This window comes from Rhodnius prolixus, unplaced genomic scaffold, assembly GCF_049639745.1.
Source record: "Rhodnius prolixus isolate KJV_2025 unplaced genomic scaffold, Rpr scaffold_6, whole genome shotgun sequence".
In the NCBI taxonomy this organism is placed as follows: domain Eukaryota; kingdom Metazoa; phylum Arthropoda; class Insecta; order Hemiptera; family Reduviidae; genus Rhodnius; species Rhodnius prolixus.
The window spans coordinates 9,036,544-9,058,315 of record NW_027411634.1 but is presented as its reverse complement, the minus strand read 5'-3'; the positions used below and the strand labels follow the sequence as shown (position 1 = coordinate 9,058,315).

Below are 21,772 nucleotides of genomic sequence, written 5' to 3'. Positions count from 1 at the left end.
TATTAAGGGAGGATTTTTAGCTCAGTGATAAGCGCGGAGAACCCAGCTGCTGGCCCTTATATATTGATGTTCTCTTCCTAGAAGTGTCTTACTGCTCACTGTTCGGTGATTGACAGTGTTGTCTGTGCTGAGAGAACACTGTCCGGAGGCCGGCTCTGAATAAAGGGCGCCTTTATCTTGAGGTGTTAAAATAATAATAATAAAATCTTTAATAATATTTCTGCCTAAATAAAAAACGACAATTTTTCAGAAAAAGCTTCTTTATTTTAGATAATTAAGTAAAATAATAGATTCAAACAACTCGTCATAGTGACTTGAATTAACTCATTTTTTATAATATCTTTCCTTGATGAAGTTCTTTTTTTCTGTTTGTTTCATCAAAGTAGCCGATCCAAATTCTCATTGTGTATTTTTACTTATAAACTTATTTTTAAAAACGTCTAATACAGGAAAGAAAGTGTACCTTTGTACTGGAATAGATGCAGTATTTTCTTGGTGTTTTGTTGATTGAGTCCGCATTGCTGGAAACATTTGAGTTCATTTCAATGGATAGTCTTTTTAACTTATGATTTCTTACCTGGTTAAATTTTTTGCTCATCTTCAGGCTTCTTAATATCATGGATTCGCACAAGCATGTCCATAAGAGGTATAATAATATTTTCTGTTGTAGATTCGAGAATATTTTAGGGAAAATATCTCTATAAATCTCAATTCTTTTGAAAAATCTTATATAGGGTCAAAGTATGAAAATCTATTATTCCGAACCTGAAAGTCTCTTATTTTTATTTATTTTAAGTTTTCGTGTACTTTAAATAAACTATGATTAATAATTATTCATTTGTTTTGTAATTATTTCATAAAAACTGATTGCAAGGAGGGAGTTCATGAAAGACGACTTATTCCCTTAAAGTCTTTCTGTGTTGACATAAGTATATTGAAGTTAACTAACATTTGGCAAAACAAAATCTTAAGTTAGAAGAAAATATTGAGTATTAAAGAAAAAAAAAATCGTTTATGTGTTTAATGTGTAATCAAAGTTAGGGGCTTGATGTGGCTTACTAATCTACATAATATATAAAGCATCAGTTCACCAATGTTGTTGATCACGGATAAACATATTCAAAAAACTAGTTTCTTCTTTTAAGGAATTTTAAGAATTCTGAACAGAGTATTCTGTAATAGTAAAAAAAAAATAATAATAATCAATCTTACAAAAAAAAACTGTTCCTTAAAAAAATTAATTTAATTAAACCTAAACCCTGCATAAAAAAAATTTAAAAATAGATATTCCAAATATTTAAAAAAGAATAAAATTAAAACCCGCTAAAAAAATAAATGAGAACGAAAAAAAAAATCACTGAACTTGTCTAAAAACGTCTCCCAACAACTTAATGGAGTAGTCAAACTTCAAATCCTTTATAAAGTATTTAACAAAAAACTTAAATCCATCTCATAATTTCTACGATTAACAGTTGGTTATTGAGCGAGAAACGGTTTTGAAACTGGTTTTAAAATGCACTCCGTTAGACGGTCGATCTACTGGGACTGACCTGACTGTAGTACTTATATTCTTCCAAGTCTTATATTATCTTCTGCTACTTCTTTTTTTTCGTACATCTAGATCGTAAAGGTGTTTTCATTCCGTTATTTATTTATTATTTTCACTTAAACAAAAATTTAAAAAATAAACTAAAAGTCCCCTTTCCTTTACCTTCTCATTGTTTTGTGAAACTGTAAATCTTACTTTCACTCTATTTTATTAAATTGAAACATTCGCTTAACAATCGAAAATCCAGATTGTACTTTATTTATTATTTATATTCCAAGCCAATAAATTATTTCTCTTAAATCTAAATAAGACATACGATCAAATTAGATTTGCAGCTAAATTTTGATTTCTTTCCGAGAAACAAAATATTTTATTAAATTCACAGTTCGATGACTCTTATCCAAGATTTAATTTGTAAACAGATCGATGAGTTTTCGCTCCAATTTTTTGGGATAAAAAAAAAAAGTTTATTCGAAATTCCCTGAGAAAATTTTCAAAGAAAAGTCGAAGAACACACTTTATCTTATCTCTGTCTAAGCTTATAGCTTAGCTTCACTATGAACCGCTCATCTCCCCTAAACATTCTGATCTCAATCCACCCCAAAAATCATCTTTCAGAGACCCTGCAATTCCAACAACCTGGGTTTCCTTTTTGTTGCTTGATCTTTCCGGATTCAAATTGTTCAGCTAGCTTATTTTTTCACAGAGAGATCTGATTCTGTAAAATATCATACTTTTCAATCTTCGCACATCCGTATGTGTCAAATGACATTATATTTTTTTCTAACAATATCACATTTCAGTAAAAATTAAAAATGTCTATAAAAATCATCAATCAGAACTGTGAAAGAACTACTACAGAAGGTGAAAGCGGTAGAATTTCAAACCAGAGTCTTTATAGAGTCCAACACAAGCCTCTTTTAAATTTTTAATAAATATTTTTATTTTATTACTTTATTTTTCATAAATTATCCATATTTTTAGTTAGTTAAACATCGAAGTGCAGTTTAACACACTTATTTCTCTGTTCCTGTTTACTAATTGTATTTTTTCCCTCTTGAAGTTCTTTAGTTTCCTAATAATTACGTTTCTAGATGAGAGGTGGGCTACTTCAGGTTTATTGGTTGATAAAAAATAAATAAAATTACATGACAATAAAATAGATTTATTAATTTAATTATTAATTTATTATTTAAGTGATAAATTAACAGTTAGGTAATTGTATAACTGGACTTCTTCGGTTATTTGTTTGCTGGCGGAGAAAGTAATTAGTTATTTATGAAATATTCCGCTATGAGGTGTTGCAAGATTTTAATGTTTTACTTCCTTTACATAGAAATATTTGAAATTCAGTTCATATTTTTAATTAGTTTTGTTAATCTGTTAAAATTTTATTATTTGGTTTTGTTACGGTACAATTTTATTAAATGTGAGATTAGATCCTCATGAGGTGTTTGGTGAGTTCTTTGCTGTCATTGACATCATCGTATTGTTGTTTCTGACAGAATTCGGATTTCTGAATTTCAACTTCTTTTGAGACTTACTCATCTCATATTTTTCTAGATTTTTTACGAATATTGCTACTTCAACATACTAAACCAGTTGGCTTTTTGGGCCCACTTCCTCAGAATGTGTCAAATCTCGCGAATTCTTTGCGATAAAAATGTGTTATTAAAACCACTATTTTTAAAATTTAATTTTCAAAAAATCCAGTCAAATTTATATATATATCTGTACCTCGGAGGGAAAAGGCACCATGTCCATTTTTTTCGATTTTCAGATTTTGGCATCATTTTACAAATTTTTTGTTGCTCTTTCTACAGGTGTAAAGCACTATGTCCTATGTTTACTATTAAGCGATTTATTTGTATTTTTAAAAAGCGCTATGATACTTCATTACTTAAGGATAAAAGGCACTACATGGGCATAAATTTTTTTCACAATGGAGATCAAAATAAAATATTTTAAAATATGGGAGGTTAAGTGGCCATACCAACTGTAATAATTACGGTGAGAAGTACAGGAAAGAGTACAACCGGAAAAGTGGAACAAAAAATGAATTTGGAAAAATATCTTCATTTGGCTCCCCTGTAAAATTTACTTTTTGTGTCATGGTGCCTTTTCCCTCCGAGGTACAGATATATATTTGTGAGTATATAAATATTTTGGCTAGCTTTTTTCATAATGTTTTTATAGCCCTTTATTTAATAGTGTTCCTGAAATCAGAATAACTGTCTTCTACGACCGTTAAAGTCCCCCACCATGTATGTGGTTGATGAGGATGTAGACGGACCATTCATCTCCCCTCCACCTTGTGCATTTAAAGACCCAATTACATTGCAACTAACAGAACCGGTGCACAGTGTAATGTTTACATATTGTGCACTGTACACTTCCAGACAGGCGGTCACACTTTGTGGTCTAACAGATAGATAGATATATTTCACAAAACGTTGTCTTTTTCCTCTGTCCTTTGTTTCTATTTGTGTTATTCAGTTTCTTCCTTTTTTTTTTTTCTTCCTTGTTCCTCAAATGGTACAGCCCGGAAATACATGGACATTTCGGAAAGTATGTCATGGCCTGGAATCTTTATTGCATTTTTATTTCACACATACACACTCACGGTTACAAATATCAAACATTGGCACAAATTTAATGCCATACCATATGAATAGCTTTTGGTTTTTTCAGACTGATTTATGGTTTGAATTTTACGATGGTTTGAACTGATACGTTTGCATCTTAAATCGTATAATAAAATTTGACTCTTGATCTTTTCTATTTAAGATTTATTTGAGGAACTGTGTTTATTTTTACCCCACTTTATTTTTTCTTATTAGATACTATTATACAGTATAATTTTGTTTATAAACCACGTTAATTGTAAAAAGAGAATTTTCGTCTCTTTTATAATATATTATTCCTTTTAATTTGAAGCGGTTCAATATCGGTGTTATCTGCGCCTGAAGCTTTTTTCTGTACGTTGCTGGCCTCCGGGCATTTTTATCACTTTACAGACCAGACTGTCCATCAGTAAGTAGCTACTAGGTAAAGAAAATCTAAGGGTCTTTATCTGTATTCGAACACGGTATCTTCGCGTGGGAATCCAATACGCTAACCATATAGCTATAGTCGCTTCCCTTATTATTATATTTGTGAGGCCCTATTTTTAAGCATAACTGCGAGATTTTTTCTATATTTTTGTACTAATATAAATCAATTCTTAATATGAGTTTTCTTTTGTTAACTAGCAGTGTGTGAGTAATTAATGAGACTGGAAAAAGAAGAGTATTTATCTTTTTTGTAGATCTCTGGGTACTGTTAATTCAGTGTCACCTAGTTTACTAAATATATGGAGGCAAACACGAAGAATACAGTAAAATCTAATCACTATACTCCATCTAAACATCGCGTACTGTTTAATAAAAACACACAAGTTACTTTTAATTGAGTGATTGTTCCCAATTTTAAACAAGAGGGTGTTAGTTACTGATTTATCACTCTGTTTGCTCGTGTTAGTTAACAATTTTGTGAGCATGCGCTTTTTTGTTTTATTTTTGTTTGGAGTTAACACAAATTCTGATATGCTTTCCGAAGAATGCTCAGATCCTTAAATTTGTTTCCATTGCTTCCAATTTTCGAGGGAGCGCTAGTTGGAATTATTTATCTTCATTTATGGGGGAGATATTTATTTTCCTTTACCTATCAGCAACATTCTGTGAAAGAAATAATACACATAGAAATATTTCTTCTGAAATAATAAGCCCCTGAAGCAGGAGAAGAAACATTGCATCTTATTGAAGATCATTTGGAAGGAGACAGAAGGTCAAGAAGTTAGATTTAAGATATTTGGTAGAAATGATTTGGGCGTGAAAGAGCTTAGGTTTTTCCCAGACAAGTTTTGATCGGTTCGCTCGAACAGCTAGCTTAGGAAGATTAGGTTTGACTCATTTTCTAGACTCTATTGGTTGTTATTTTCCAGCGATATCATATGAACCCAATAGGTTTTTTGTAAAAGCAAGGCAGTAAATCCCTCGAAAGACCAATAACAATTATATTCCTTTTATTTGCTCCTTGGTTAGTGCACTGGACTGCCAAGACTGAACTGTGGTAATGCAATTGATGTGATTGTTAGAATATCAGATTTTTATTAGTAATATAGTGCAGCAAGTACATCTAACAGCTGTTCTCAATTTATTTCCAATTGCATTTACTAGATTCCAGTTGGTATAAACTTTCTATGTATTCAAGACCGTCTTCAAAATTATTTCTGGAAAAGAAAACCTAATTATTCTAAACAGAAATAGAAATTGACTTAATCCAATGAAACTTGAATGCATATAGTCGGAGATTCAACCAAAGAAATAAGATATATAGCGGCAGTAAATAGTTCATTATCTGTAGAAACTACTTTCATTTGAGTTGCGTTTCCAAGTGAAAATTGTATCCATTATATAGTAGAATAAACTTTAAAGGATTTACGCTCTGCGGATTCTTCACTTAATTGGCATACAGATGTGACTCATTCATCCAATAAAGCTGGCTTATTTCTTGGCGTATTCATCACTTGGTAATGTTGAAAAGGCAGTAGCTAGTTTTTATCTTTGTTTTACTTTCTCTTAAAAAAAAAGATTTGTAATCTCTAAAAATTTCTTTATTCAGTTATCAGCTGTAATAGATTTAGATCAGAATATAAAAATGTATTTCTAAATTTAAGCTGATAGGATATAACATCTTGGAAAGTCATTGGGTGTCCGGCAATTAAGCGAATAGCAACACAAAAAGCATCTTTTATTTGCGGGATATTTCTTTATGGTTAATTAACCTAGACTCCATAGGCAGACTGTGCTTAGTTACTAGATTTTAGTAAGTGATCTTTGGCACGCTTCGACCAGAGAAAGGACCCCCTGGATCACGTAAAGAGGGAAAGAACTATCTAGAAATTTGATGAGGAGCTAATTTGGCCGCAGTGCTTGGTGAGAGGACCCTCCCTGTGTTCCAATAATAATGTCTACTTTTTATGTGGTCTGTAATAATGATTAGGTTCTGCAATCTATTATTTATAGGTCTGTGATTCCGTACAATGGGCTCGTTGAGTACTTAAAAGCGGTAGAAATGCGAATGAAGGTGAGGAAGGCTGATTAATGTGGCATTGCCATACGCAAGAAGGGAAAGAAAAGAAGCTGTTGCGGGCAAAGTCGCCAAGGTATTTGACGTAAAGCGTGTCAGAGGCAGAGTGCATTATCAAATAACGCCAGCCATGGTAGTCGCTGACATCGTTGTGCCAGTCATTACCAATCGTCTGATAGTTAACGCATTTAGTGGTTGGTCCGCAACTAGCTAATCCCCATACAGACCAGAACATCATGTTATACATAACCGAACTCAGACCAACAGAGTCTTGGGTCAGAGATTTGGGTCTTGGAAGTTTTAGGATTGAACTGCTTGAAAAGGAAAGAGTTAAGGTGTGAAAAACGGTGAATTGTTCAGGATTTTGTATTTTTTAAGAATAAGGGCTTATGGAATTTATAAGACTGCTGTTTGAGATTCATTTGCAAACAATGAGGATCCAGAAAGTTGTTTGAAGACCAACCAGTTGGCAGAAGAATAACAGAATGACCAAAATTAACGTGATAGCAGGATGTGGAAAACTCCTTTGAAAGGACCCAATTTTATTTATTATCATCTCTTGTTCACGTTGGTGAAACGTTAAAAGTAAATTATTTTTACTTTTTTTTTTTGGTTAAGCTACGAACTAATTGGTTAACAGTTTAGCAGAAAGAAACATTAACACTTAATAGTGGCTTTGAATGGGCACTGGCTAGCACTCTGACAGTCTGTCAGCAAAGCACTGGTACGATAATGTACGTGACATCTTGGAGTAAAAAATGGCAACGTGGTGTGTCTGAACATTAGTGTTGGCGATGTATAACAATGATAAAAACATGTCCCAGATTTCGTGCTTAGTTTAATATGTTGCATGCTATGTCTTGTATCAATACGTGGTGTGGGTGAGGATGTGTCTGTGTGAATGTTCGTAAAGCATAGAGAGTTAGAACGTCTTGTACGTGATTGAATCTCTGCCATAACGTTAATATGGTTGACGTAGTAACTGACCATCTTTTTTTCTTGTCGCATTTAATTGGTCTAAAAAAAACAATATCTTTTAGCATTACGCGATTTAACATTCTTTATCTCTATGAAGATGGCCTTAGGTCAGCACTCCCTTTGTTAAGTATTTAATATTCTAAGCAACCCTTTCTATTCTTGGTAATACTCTCCGTTTTATGAAGTAAGCTCGTCTAATGCAGTAATCTTGATGAACAAGTTGTCTAGGAAAATTTCATTTAAACGGTTAGTACTACTGGACTAGGTATTCTTAATACATTTGCCTATTCAGCTAAAACATTCTGATATCTTGTCGAGGAGCCTAATTGGAAAATTATTCTAGGGTGTTGAGACGTGTTGTTTTAAGACCCACGGTCTGGTAAACCACCTTATTCTACTACGTGCTTCAAACTTGTGGTATAAATAGCCAAGACCAAAGGCAATCCTACGATTGAAAGAAAAAGATTCCGTATTAATTCTGGTTATACATAAAACGATGCACTATCAAATCCCACAACTTATCACAGACATACAAGTCTAACCGTAGTTTAATCATCTTCGACAGCGAGTGGGTGCAGTGATATTGTTGTAAATATTTCTTATAATGAACAAAACAATTTGTTTAACCATTTTCATGGTTTAGTTGCCAGGTTATTCTTTACATTATATAAATAGATTTTCGGAGTCTTTGTTTTTTTCTTTAAAATACTAGAAAAAAATCATCTTAACTAACAGATAAATCATTCGTACTCGTTTAATATTTAGTTGTTCAAAACTATGTGAATTCTAAATTGGAACGGTCACTAAAATTTTGTTGACAAATTTCTTTTTATAAACCAATGTTTCAGGCAAATTTATTGCCTTCTTCACGGTCTGTACAAAATAATGTAATAAGTTTAATTATTGTGTTAGTAATAACGATCATGCTTCACAATTTAATAGAAAATCCGTCAGATTTTTCAAAAGTTCAGACGAACAAAATTTATTTTATACTCGTAATTTAACTTAGATAGCTTTCAATTTATAGAACCTGAATTTAAAGCCATTTTAAAGTAGGGAGGATTAATTTAGCCGATTACTGAACTTTTGTTTAGAGAGGGTGTTAGTAAACACACAAATCCTTGGCTTTTAAAGGAGTTAGCATTTGTTCTTTATCAACAATGTTTGTAATTACAAACTTTTCGGAAACCAAAACTAGAGCTTTTATGTACAATTGTACACCATTCTTTTAAATCTTTTATCTTGCTAAACCTGATAAGGCTTTTAAAGAAAATATTAATCAGATAGAAGTGCAACTTTATTTTAATATAGGAGCTCAAATCTCCTTTCACTCAGAAAATCTTATAAAGTAAAGTTTCAGAAAACATTCTTTTTAAACCAAACTATAACTTACTAGAGTTAGTGCTAACATGAGTATTTGGTGTATTAAGTTTAAAGTGCAGTTAGTCCAATGCATTTAGTTTTCTAAAAAAGATCTCGGAAAGTAGAAAACAAAAAAGAAATCCATTTTCTTTTTTACTAATTAAATCCATTTGATCCACATCAAATACTGTAACTCATTTTATCATCTTTAACATTGAAACTTACTTTTTTCTAACAGAAAATAAGATATTTTTTAAAATGGAAATGACTATGAAGGAATTGTTTTAAATCAGAAGTACATCGGAAATCATAAAAATTTGTGCGTAAAATTATGAGTGTTCTTCTAGTTTAATTTTTTCTCATTTTTTTTTTTTTTCACTTTATTTTTATATTTACAACTGCAACAATTGTTGCACCAAGTAAATCTGATCTTATTGGTTCAGTCTCTTGAAAAGTCATGGTTGGAGCAATCACCCACTGGCGAAACTCCTTCACAATGATTTAATCACAACAGATCTCTAGGCCATTTTCGCTTCAGTCGACGAGGAGGATTGTCCGGAAGGTTTAGAGAGGAGAGTTGTTGGACAAGAGGATTAGGATGGAGAGCTAGGAGGCTGTGAAATTTACGGTAGCAAGACTTTATTAGGTCAGTGACGAAAGGGATGTGAAGGTCGGTGTGTATTGTATGGTTAGAAATGTAGTAAGGAGCATTCAGGATTTTCCGTAGGATTTTAGACTGTGTAGTGTCTGCAGGCGTTTGGAGTTAGAAGGTTTGGTTGAGCCCCACACTTCAGCTCCGTATGTCCATATGGGTCTTAACAGTGTTTTGTAAATTGTCAGTTTGTGGTTCAAGTCGAGTTTGGATCTGCGGTCAAGTAGTCTAGTAAGTAGCTTGTAGCGTCTGTTCACGTCTTGTCGTTTCAGTCGAGTATGTGGGTTCCAGGTGAGTCTCTTGTCAATGTACAGTCCTAAGTATCGTACTACGTCAGCTGGAGGAATCGTTAATTTTTTTTTTTTTTCTCATACATTTTATTTGCATGCTATAACTTCATGTTGGTTGTTTTTGAAAACACTCGACTTATTATAACTGGTAATTTCTCAAAGCAACGCGATTTCGGCATTTTTATTGCTTGGGTTATGGTATTCAAAATTATAATTAAAATAATTTAAGTTATTTAACTTTTATAACTGCAATAAATTGTAATTTGAATCAGCTGAATAATTGTTACCAGTGGTGGTTTGAGAGATTTTCAATATTGAATTGTTAATAATTCTACTAAATCTATGTTGCAAATTTACCACAATATTCATCTGGCCATTCTACTATATTTTTAATTAATGAATATTTGATTGGGTTAAAGAGGATTAGTAAAGAGAATTTATTATAGCATATGAGTTCAGAATTCAGAAGATAAATACTCGTATTTATATTATGTTTTGTTAAGTGAAAGTAGGGTTTTAATTAATCCTTTAATAATAATTATGCTGCACTCTCTTTTTTTATGTTTTCTAAAGCAAGAACTGTTTTCGGATTATACTTAAATATGAAATCTCAATACAAAAAAGTTAAGCAGGCGCGAAGTGTCTCAGAGGAATTGATTATCCAAGTATTTGAAAAGAAACCCAAATATTGCTATTCATATTTTTATTCTAAGGTAAATTGATTGTTATATTCAGTATTGGATTGGACTAGTCTCCCCAAGAGAGTCTTTGAACTTCAAAATTTCTTTTTTTAGTTTTTACACATTTTTTTTTTTTCATTCGGAGGAAACTGTATAACCACTTTCGTCATGGATCTGACATCCTTAAGGCTAACATAGCACTTAACCACCAGGACACATTTACATGTGTTGATAGTTGAATGAGTGTTTTTTAACTGTTTACAAGCTTTAACTATTTTTTAATTTTTTACACCAAAAAATGCCCACATCATGATGCTCTCTCAGTTCGAGCTTCTTCATGTGCCCTCTGAATCGACAGATCGGAGCATGCCTTAGTTCCCTTCCATTTATAGATGCCAAAATTATATCTTTCTCCGGTCGCTTATTCCACCAAAAAGGTTTATAGCGTCTCAAATGGCGGATAGTACTTTCAATCTCCATAAGCATTACCAAAGCGAGAAAAGAACACCAAGTGCCTTTTGACTATGCTTAGAATAACATCCTTTGATAATAACTTAATATTTTGTTGAAGACATTCTGAATTCCATAAAGCAAATTTGGGAGAAAAGACGAAACGAACGGCCAAAATTCAGTAGGTCAATGCGGAAAAATATCTGCAGTTAAAAAAAAAAATATACAGTTTTGCAAAGTACTACAAAAAAAATCGTTTACAAGCCGCTAATGAATCACAATCTGGATTTCCTTATTTTCTCTTCAAAAGGGTAAAAAGAAATCCTTTCTAAAGAAATGCTAAAAATAGGACAACCTTTTGGAGAATGCAAAAGAATTGCAGCCTTTTTTTTCCCTTACCTCCAAACTAAATGGACTTTTATCTCTATCAAACAATCATTTAAAAAAGAAAGTTACACCTTCTGATGGAGTGTTCAGAACGATCTGATAATGTAGTGTATTGAACATTTTTTGTTCGGTATAAATAGAACAATAGAGTTAATGTTTTTACTTTTCTCCATCTCCATCTAAAAACACCTGTTTGTCAATTTTTATCTGATAATTTGATTCATCTGAATGAAATTGGTCCCTACTAACTTTCAACCGATCTTACATTTTCATATTTGTTTTGTTACATTTTTTCTTAATATTATTAGTAAAGTACTGGAGTTTATAAAATAGAATAATCTATCGGTACAATTACTTTGACAGGAAAAATCCTGGAGATTGTTATCCCTTCCTATAGCAAGTTTGTATACACCGAGCTTATAAGTCATTAGTTCGCCTTATGAACCTTGAAAAAGAAAATAAAACAGACCTAGTTTGGTGCCAGAAAATGAGGCGAAGCCAGGCGCAAAATCACACTTGAAAGACCGGAATCCCTTTGGCGGGATAGACAATCGATCTAGCTAGGAGGAAGATTTGTCTTGGCCACTAACTATAAATGGAAGAGAGGTGAGGCTTATTCCGTAGGCCGTTCTTTACGAGACATTCAGAGGGCACTTGAAGAAGCTCGAACTGAGTCGAGAGGGGGTATCATTCAAAGAGGTTTGCTGGAGGACGACCATCCATAGAACCCTCCGAGATTCTGGGATCCCTCAGATATTTCAACATGAAGGAGGATTTTCAGGGTGTGGCACCTTTAATAGAGTACAATATTTCTAGAAAGGGCGCAATGGTTGCCCTCTACTTTTAACCACCCCCTCCCCAAATAAAGACAATTTTGTAAGAAACAGCTTCACCATCAAAATATTCTCACCAGACATTGTAAACTTTCAAGAAAACTACATTTTATTAATGAATTCCTACAATTAAAGGAAACGTAGGGGATATTTTTAGATCGCAGTACTTTTGGCTTTACAGCTGCTGCTTAAACACATCTTTTATTGTGTATTTGTATGTGTAGTGTGTGGTGACTAATGAATTACTGTTTACCAGTAGAGTTGCTAAACCCATACTGCTTCAATAATCTTACCCTCATCAATACTTATCTCTACATGCCATATTTGCAATTCAGAGGAAGAGAGAAAAAGTGTTTGTGAGAGAGGTTCGCTAAAAACTTCTTTATTTCCTCATTTCCTCGATATTCGAATGTCAAAAATTCCATACCTGGCTGAAAATGAGCGTAAAACATTTGTATACTGTTTAAAAGATTTGGTTATTAGTTGATCAATTTGCTTTGACAGTTGAAATATTGTTAGCAAAAAGCATTTGCTGAAAATGCATTTAAAGAGATTTTCTATTTATTTTTCCATTAAACAACAGTTTAATTAAAAATATCCTTTACTGCACAGAACAAAAATGGAAATCGTTTATTTATAGAGTAAATAGTACTTTAATTACAAACTAGGTAGAAATATTGATCTGCTTTGAAGCAGATTAGTGGTTATTGACATACAAACGTAGGGCAGTAGCCTGTATCTCCACTGCACTGATCGAAGGTTAAATCCCTTTTGGGCAATAAATATTATATGATACTTTAGCGAACGAAAAAAAAAAATGGACTCGTTTCAGTTTATGAGTGGAAATTCATTAATAAAATGAAAATAGCAGTGGAAATAGTTTTTGATTCTAGTTCATCGCTCGATATTGGATTGGTGTTTTAATTTGGTACAGGGTTCGTCGTAAATTTTGTTGATGTTGTTAATTCTCAGTTCTTTTTTATTGCTTGAAGATCGAAAGAGTTTTAACCTTAGTCCTTTCAGTCGCTACAGAAATTTAAATTCGTATCTTCTCACTTAAGAACCCTATTTTTTCTCCACCAGAAACTTGCTATCAGTTCGGTATCTAAATAGTTTTTCTAAAGGTGTTCCACTTATATCTCAGCTCCTTACTCAACGGACTCCATCTATCATTGGGCAAACGACGGCAGAGCTGGCCATATTCCAGTTTTTTATTGAAATTATATTTATTCTTCTGTAATAAATATGATGCTGTATGTGTAGTCACATAACATTTTAATAATCGTTCTATTTGCTTGAAATGTTTTATGAATTTTTAATTGGAAAATGTAATAAAAGTATTATTTAATTTAGGTTTAATAATGACAATGGAAAACAGAAGCGGGATATTTATTACAAAACTTTGATTGAAGGATTAAAGGGAGAGATGAATAGTGGTAATAACAACAACCTGTATGTTCATGTAAAATATCAATGAGAGGGGAGGAGGTTAATAAACGTGTACAACTACGGTGTAGTATATATATGTGTGTGTGGCGGATAGAGCACAATGTATATTAAAATTATATACATATGTACATATAGAAATAGTTCAGAACACGGTGTTGCGGTTTTTTTTTGTATATAGTTCCCCATCACACAGTGACACAGACCACTTAGCATTCCCCGATCCACTTAGTGCCTTTTCAATAAAGGACTTTCCCCGTTCTAAATGTAATATAGGAGGCTATGGTTTTACCATTTGTACAATATTTAATGAAAATTTCCTGTAACATGATAGCAATAATGATATTTTCACCTTAAACTTTGGTAGTTTGAAATTTTATTTGCTGATTGTTTCTTAATGATTTTTACTGTCTTATCCTACTAGGAACTGTGATGCTTCACCAGATGTATCCGTTTAGACATATCCTGTCAGAAAATATTATAGGAGTTCCATTATTTTAGAAATGTCTTAGCTTTGTTGTTGGATAAAAACATAAGGGATTTTCATAGACAGAATTGGACTATTCACTTCTTCAAGCTTTAAAGACAGACCCTGCGGCGATCTCAACCTAACAATACGAACAGCACTTTACACCGTCTTTCACCGTCAAGTAGTAAATATAGTTAGAACTTAAGAAAATACGTTGAACTATTTGAATTTAGCATGCCCACAAGCAAGCTCGGGCCAGTTCATAGCAGACTTTTCTGACCACAGTTTAGTTAGTTTGAATAAGTTATTGGGTTCTACAAGAGCGAGCATATTCTATCGAATTGAAAGTTGCTCCACTAACAAAAAGGTTGAAAAAGATCCTTTTTTGTTTAAAAAAAAAAAAAAGTTGCCTAACTAACGGCCATGAGCTCATAAATTGTTTCGACTTCCTATACTGACAAGCACCCCAACAAATAAATAGTTCAGATGAGCAATGCGAATGATATTCAACGAGACGCTGCTACAGCATTGGCTTTTAAAACTCTTATTTTCTTGATCAACGCTTGATCTAAACTTATTTTTCCAATATTGCCGTTTCTGTCCTTTGTTTGAAGATGACCTTTTCATCAAGGAAACATGCAAAACAAGGAAACAAAATGTACCAAGATTAATTTTACAAGCGGCCGTTAATGAAATGTTAAAAAAAAAAAAATCCTAAAAATGTAGTAATATTAATGTTGAACATCGTTTTCAGTACGGAATTAATTACATAGATTTTTACCATATTTGCAAGTCTTTGATAGTGATTCTTCCGAAGCAGTTATACTTCGTTTGAACATATCTTTTTTGACATGTTTTAGGATAGTGGTTAGGAGAACGGACATGTACAGCTATATTTTATTTGATAGGAAAATGTTAATAGTAAATGTAAGGGCTTCTGCCCCTCCCACCAAACCTAATTTGGTAGAAAGTTAAGCCCCGCAATGGAAGCCGATTACTTTTTTTTGTTATTATTATTATTTTTGTTATTTGTTATTATAAAGGGATGTTATCGATTTCCACCTGAATTAATTCTCTTCTATATGATTTAAATTCTTTGGGGCATGCCAAAATCAATATTATTTTAGAATATGGGGTTAGGACCTGTTCCTCAGGACCTTTGTTGCCAAAAAAAGATGCTCTTGAGCAGATTTCTTGGTAGTTTTGAAGGAAAAATCTCTTTTTTTTTTAATGGTTGTAGGACTTTTCTTCACCTGCATTGCAATCTGTTGAAGGTTTATTCGGGATTTAGTATTGGTGCCAGAGCTTCTGGGGGTTTAGAGTCAACCTATATCTATTTTAGAGGATTTTTTTTATTTTTTCTTCGCAGTACCATCCATTTTTTTGACTCTGATGCAAAAAAAAAAAACAAAAAAAACTTTACATTTTGCCAGATAATTTCACATAATATTTCTGTGAATGTCCAGAGTAACTGGGAACCCTGAAGAAGTGGGACTCGCTCAACTTTAAGTTATAATCATTATTTAAATTAATACATTTTAAATTGTATTCTTTGCGTGGTATTAAATTTGTTCATTTAGTAATAATAATGCATTGATGAAAAATCGTATAAACGAACTTTACATTGAATGAAGGAGCGTTAAAAAAATTAAAGTTATTGAAAAGAAGAGAACTCTTTAATTCAAGCTATATTATAAAGTGAGAAAACAATTTCAGGCTGGATGAATACTAGCCTACTTGATTGCTTGTCATTACTAAATCGGACAAATACTAATGCTTTAGAATGAGAGAGAAACTGATTGAAGTAGAATGGTGGGGCTGGTGCAGAACCGCTCGTTTTTCTATTCTCTCTCTTTTTCTCCATCTCTGTCTATGTTCAGTTTCACGTAAACATTTTGTCCTAGATAGTGCCGATAATGTTACCACGAATGTTACCGTTTAAAAACATTTATAGAAATCGCAAGACATAAAAAAGGGCAAAACAAGTTGAACATTTACCGTGTTAATTGATTCTTAAACATTAAACGGAAGTTTTAAAAGAGAAAATGAATATAAAACTGTAATGTTGGAAAATTTCCATTTTTTTTTTAATTGTGTCCCAGTTTATTTTGTATTAATTAGAATAAGAATAAATACAAAGAATAAAAAAAAAAGAGAAGGAGTGGTCGAACAAGTTCACAGTCTTTGAGACTCAAAAATATCTTTTGTGAAATCTTCCCAGTTATCGAATGACTGAGCGCACATATGTAAAGTTTTCGCTTCAACTAATGAAATAAGAGTCTCTGCTTCAGTCAAGCAAAACAACCATAAAACCAGAAACAGTCGAGATTTGGAAGAAGCGATCTTAAAATATCTTGATTTACCAGCAACTCAGCTAAACAATCCATCAAGATTTCGTTTTCTGTTGCGAAATTTCAGAAGTGGAAGATTGCTTGGGTGGAAATACTTAGTCATACCCTCTTCTACCGTTTGGTGTAGAGGTATGAAAAAGTCGCCACCATTCCAATCTATCCTGGCAGAGGCTTGGTTCCAGGGAATGTTCCTTTCACGGCATGCTACTATGATGTTGTCTTGCCATGTCAGTCTTTTCCTATCCCTTGGCTGAGTACCCGAAATCTTCGCTGAAAATAACCTTTTAGAATAACGGCAATCACTCATCACTTAACATAGTACATGGCCGAACCATCTTTACCGGTCATCATCGAGAGAAATTACTGCCAAACCAGCTCTGGTTCTGGTGTTTTTCACTCTATCTCTGCGAGTCTTTCCAGCTACCTTTCTCAAATATTTAATTCCTACGGACTGAAGGTGATTCGTCCATTTCTGAGTCATGGCCCTCGACTCGCTGCTGTAGATTATAGTGGGGATGTAGACTGTTATATAGAAAGCCAATTTCGTGCTTTGTATTAATTCTTGCTGAGGAATTTATTGTTCTTTCAATGATACAGCCTCCCAGCTGCACCAATTCGGCTATTTGTTTCTTCCATCAGCTTGTCATCTTCACTAATGTGTGTGAGCAAAGATACTTAAAAACATTTACCTGCTGCACATTCTCATCTTCCATCTTCAGTCCTAAGGTCGCCTTTTCCCTCGCAATTTACCATGCTTTTTATTTTGGCGACATTGATCATCAGACCTCGCTTCCTTAGCTCTTCATTCAATATATTGAGATTGCGATGGTGTTTGTCACCCGATTCAGCCACTAAGGCGATTTCATCTGCAAATGGTTTTATATCTTGTTATGTTATTGGCCCCTAGAGGCTTTCATTCACTTGACAAAGGAGCTGACATGAATATTTTTTCGGTCGGAATATCTCCAATCAAAATTGTGAAAATTTCTGAAACAACTTGGACGAAACTAATATGTGAGGTTTACATAAGTTTATTAAAATTTAATTTATTTGACTGTTACAAGGGTAGGATTTTTAAGTCTTTAGGAAAGGTTGGATGCATAGGTTCAGTTGGCTTCATAGAAGGTAGCATTGAAGATTGAAGTATTTTCTTATAGTAAAATTTGGAATCTTAGGAATGTTATGTTCTATCAACAGTTCAACTCTGTCGTAGATCCTATTGTGATAGTTTAGGTCTGTTTAATAATCTTTCGGCCTACCTGCAACCTAACAACATGCGATGTACCATCTAATATAATAAATAGCTTTAGTGGTACCGTCTTATTTGTTACATCCAAATTTACTCTCGTAATTGTAAAAGAAAATTGGCGCTCTCTAAAATTTCTCTGTTCTATACAAACAGTTGTGCACTCTTTATAAAACGTTAACTTTTTGCAGCAATTTCTACTTAACTGACCGACTTTAGCCTAAAAGGTAAAATTCGTTTCCTAAGTAGTGGGCAGTCAGGTCATCAAAATACCGGTTATTTGCCAGCCATTCTCATTTCCATCTTATTAACAACTTCAAATGTAATATCCCAACCAAAAAAACAAGTTCCAAATTTTAAATTAAGTTAACTTAATCACAAAATAATTAAGAACTATGAAAAAAGAAAAGTTAAATAAATAAGGAGAGCATAAATAAAATGAACTTACAAAAACTAAAGGTTAACCGAGCGTAAAATAATCTGGCTAACCTCTTTATCAGGGACAAGTTCTCCAGAGGAGAAAGTAAAGGAAAACTCCTGAAGGAATTTATATGTATACTTTGTGTGTGTGTGTGTTATATATATCCGCAATATATCTCTCTTCTTTATCTAAATGAATAAAATCATCAATGACTGTTAGTAATTCTAATGTGATGCTAATATATAGTATTTGTTCATTGGCTACCGCTGCTTTTATTGTTAACGTAGAATATACATACATTAATTTTCTTGATGTATTCTCGTTTCTATTAATCTATAATTGTTTTTTACTTCGATTTGTTTTTTTTTTTTAACTCCTTATTGAGAAACCATGAATAATTAATTACCTAACTGGATGCAGTTTCCTTTTTAGCCACCAGGCTAGTCTCTGTCTATTTTAATTGCTACTATATAATATTAAATTTTTTAAATAGTTTTTATATTTTATTTTTTAATTGTGTGCTCTCTTTAATTGCAGTCAGGAGATAATGATTTTGTTTTATTTCTGAATTATTTAACCAAGTTCTTGGCAAAAATTTTTAAAAATGAATTTTAAGCCTTTCTAAACAATTTTTTGAATTTCTATTTGCAAAGCTTTCTGAACTTTACCTATTTATTGATGGAATCATTTAAGAGATAATGTTTCAGATTGAAAAGGTCCTTAATGGTGATCCTTTTCATGCTTGAAACTTTTAGGCGACTTATATTTGATTGATTTTTAAGATATATTTGAAGTCATATTTGAGGTCTTTTGGGAGTTAATTGTGAAAGGTGTATATAGGTAATGACTGCATGGCCTTTTCCATTGTTCTGTTATGCTCCAAGGTGTCGTTGTTAATTTAGTTGTATTCATTTTCTAAATTGTGTAAGAACCTAGATAAATGTGCCGAGGTGAACGCTAAACTAAAGAAGATAACGAACATTAATCTCTTCTGCAGTACGTACGTGTGCTATACGAGGGTCGTTTGAAAAGTCCGTGCAGTCAGAGAGATAGCACTACTGGCGCGTATCGAGGTTATGTTTAGTTAGTAGCATCTCTTGGAAGAACACACACCAAGTTTCAGCCAGATCGGTCTATTTCTTTGTGTTTGGCATTCGTTTGAATCGAGGAAGTCGAGTGATTTTCAAAAAATGGTCGAAAAAGAATTTCGTGTGTTGATTAAACACTACTTTATGAAAGGCAAAACGCCTCAGGAGTCTAAAGAGAAGCTTGATAAACATTATGGTGACTCTGCACCTTCGATTAGAACAGTTTATAAGTGGTTTCAAAATTTTCGGAGTGGCCATATGGGCACAAGTGACGCTGAACGTTCTGGACGCCCTGTTGAGGTTACTACTCCAGAAATCATTGATAAAATCCATGATATGGTGATGGATGACATAAGAGTGAAGGTGCGTGAGATTGCTAGTGCTGTGGGCATCTCGAATGAACGGGTACATAATATTTTGCATCAACATTTGGACATGACAAAGCTATCCGCAAGTTGGGTGCCGCGATTGCTCACGCTTGACCAAAAACGAAATCGTGTAAGGACGGTTTGCAGCTGTTCCAGAAGAATCCGCAGGACTTTAAGCGTCGTTTCGTCACTGTGGATGAAACATGGATACATCACTACACACCTGAGACCAAAGAACAATCTAAACAATGGGTTACCAAGGGGGAATCTGCGCCAAAAAAGGCGAAGACCGTTCCTTCGGCCGGAAAGATTATGGCGACTGTCTTTTGGGATTCGCAAGGAATAATCCTCATCGACTATCTGGAAAAGGGTAAAACTATTACAGGTGCATATTATTCATCGTCATTGGACCGTTTGAAAACCGAGCTGCAAGAAAAACGCCCACGATTGGCCCAGAAAAAAAGTCCTTTTCCATCACGACAACGCACCAGCTCACACCTCAGCAGGTGTGGTCGCAAAATTAATGGAAATAGGGTTCCAACTCGTTTCACATTCCCCCTATTCTCCAGACTTGGCTCCCTCGGACTACTATTTGTTCCCCAATATGAAGAAATGGCTGGCGGGAAAAAGATTTTATTCAAACGAGGAGGTGATTGCAGAAACGAATGGCTATTTTTCAGACTTGGACAAATCCTATTATTCGGAAGGGATCAACGAACTAGAGCAGCGTTGGATGAAGTGTATATGCCTAAAAGGAGACTATGTTGAAAAATAAAAAAGGTTTACCCCAAAAAATTAAGTAGTTTTTATTTTTGCACGGACTTTTCAAACGACCCTCGTATTAGAAAGAGGTGCTGGAGCTATCGAGTATAAGTGTTGTTAGGTTGTCCAGATCGTTGAAGAAAAAGATAGGTTTGATGGTGACTAACAACGCTACTGCGATTCTAAATACTCTTAAGCAAGGTAGCGTAACAGCAAGGTACTGTAATATTGGAGTCTGTAGCCTTCTTGGAGAGCCTTGGGGTTTATTCTTGCAACGTCTGCTCCTCCGTTAAGCTGTATAGCGACTTCACTTCTGGCATGTGTGGTTGGTCAGTCTTGTCTAGCTGACTTTCCTAAATGTTCTGCAAACGTTGAATTTGCTGGCCCACTCTATTTAGATAAACGACTAGACATCTGAGCTGTTACTAGTGCCGAGCGCTGTTATAATACAGCTTTTTGGCTACTTCTCAAACCTGTTGGATTGTTGAGTACTTTTGTAAGTCTTTCAATTGGCCAATAGTAGTTTCTCCGGGAGAGTGTAAGTTTTTTTTTTGTAAGTGTAGGTTCTTATGTAAAGAAGTAACTGTACAAAATATGCAAATAGCGAAATTATCCTATATAAATTGAGATTGCAATAATTTCAGTCATTCTATTAAAATATTATTTTAGAGTGTATGCACACACAAATTAAAAAAATTAAATATATATTTTTTTAATTGTAGGAAACGATAAATAGCTTGCTGATTCACTTCTGCTAATCTAAATTGAAATCACACTATAGGGTCTAGAAGAACGGAGATCGTAATTTAATAAATTGATCTTATAACGGGATACGTCCACAAGTTCATACGTAGAAATTTCACTTCTCTCTTTCATTTCAGTGGCTATTTTTAGTTATCTCTATAACAGATAAATTAAGCTATCGGAATTACCTAGATAAAACCTCATTCTACGTAGATTCGATTAATGCTCTAAAAACATTTCTAATTATACTTAATTAATAAGCAATAATTATTTCTAGTTTAGTGAAGTTTTGTTTACGATACCGAATATATAACCCCAAAGAGGGAAGTGGACCAACGACTGCTTCAAGGATTCTAGCAACAACACTTTACACCTAACAATGTCAACAATTTCTGGAGTTTACCTTTAAATCCCTCCAGAAACTCACGAGTGTTGACACAGCTGAGTGTTGGTTTCACTGGTCTTAATTGCAGAACAAATCCACAGGCTCTAATAAATATTTTCTGATTTTCATATTCCTTAAAAAAAATTATATAATTTTATTTTTTTAAATAGATTTTTGTAAG

At 33.4% G+C, this 21,772-nt stretch overlaps 1 protein-coding gene across 22 annotated transcripts in view; it reads left to right on the top strand.

The window, feature by feature from the left end:
* Sb (serine proteinase stubble) overlaps positions 1-21,772 on the top strand; it is a 136,259-nt gene that overhangs the window by 17,747 nt on the left and 96,740 nt on the right. The window contains exon 1 of one of the 22 annotated variants that reach the window (XM_074142215.1): positions 10,658-10,674. The exons of the other annotated variants lie outside the window; for them this stretch is intronic. The gene's annotated coding sequence lies outside the window, so the exon portion shown is untranslated. Of the gene's footprint in view, positions 1-10,657; positions 10,675-21,772 lie in introns of those variants that run through there. 22 annotated transcript variants of the gene reach the window in all.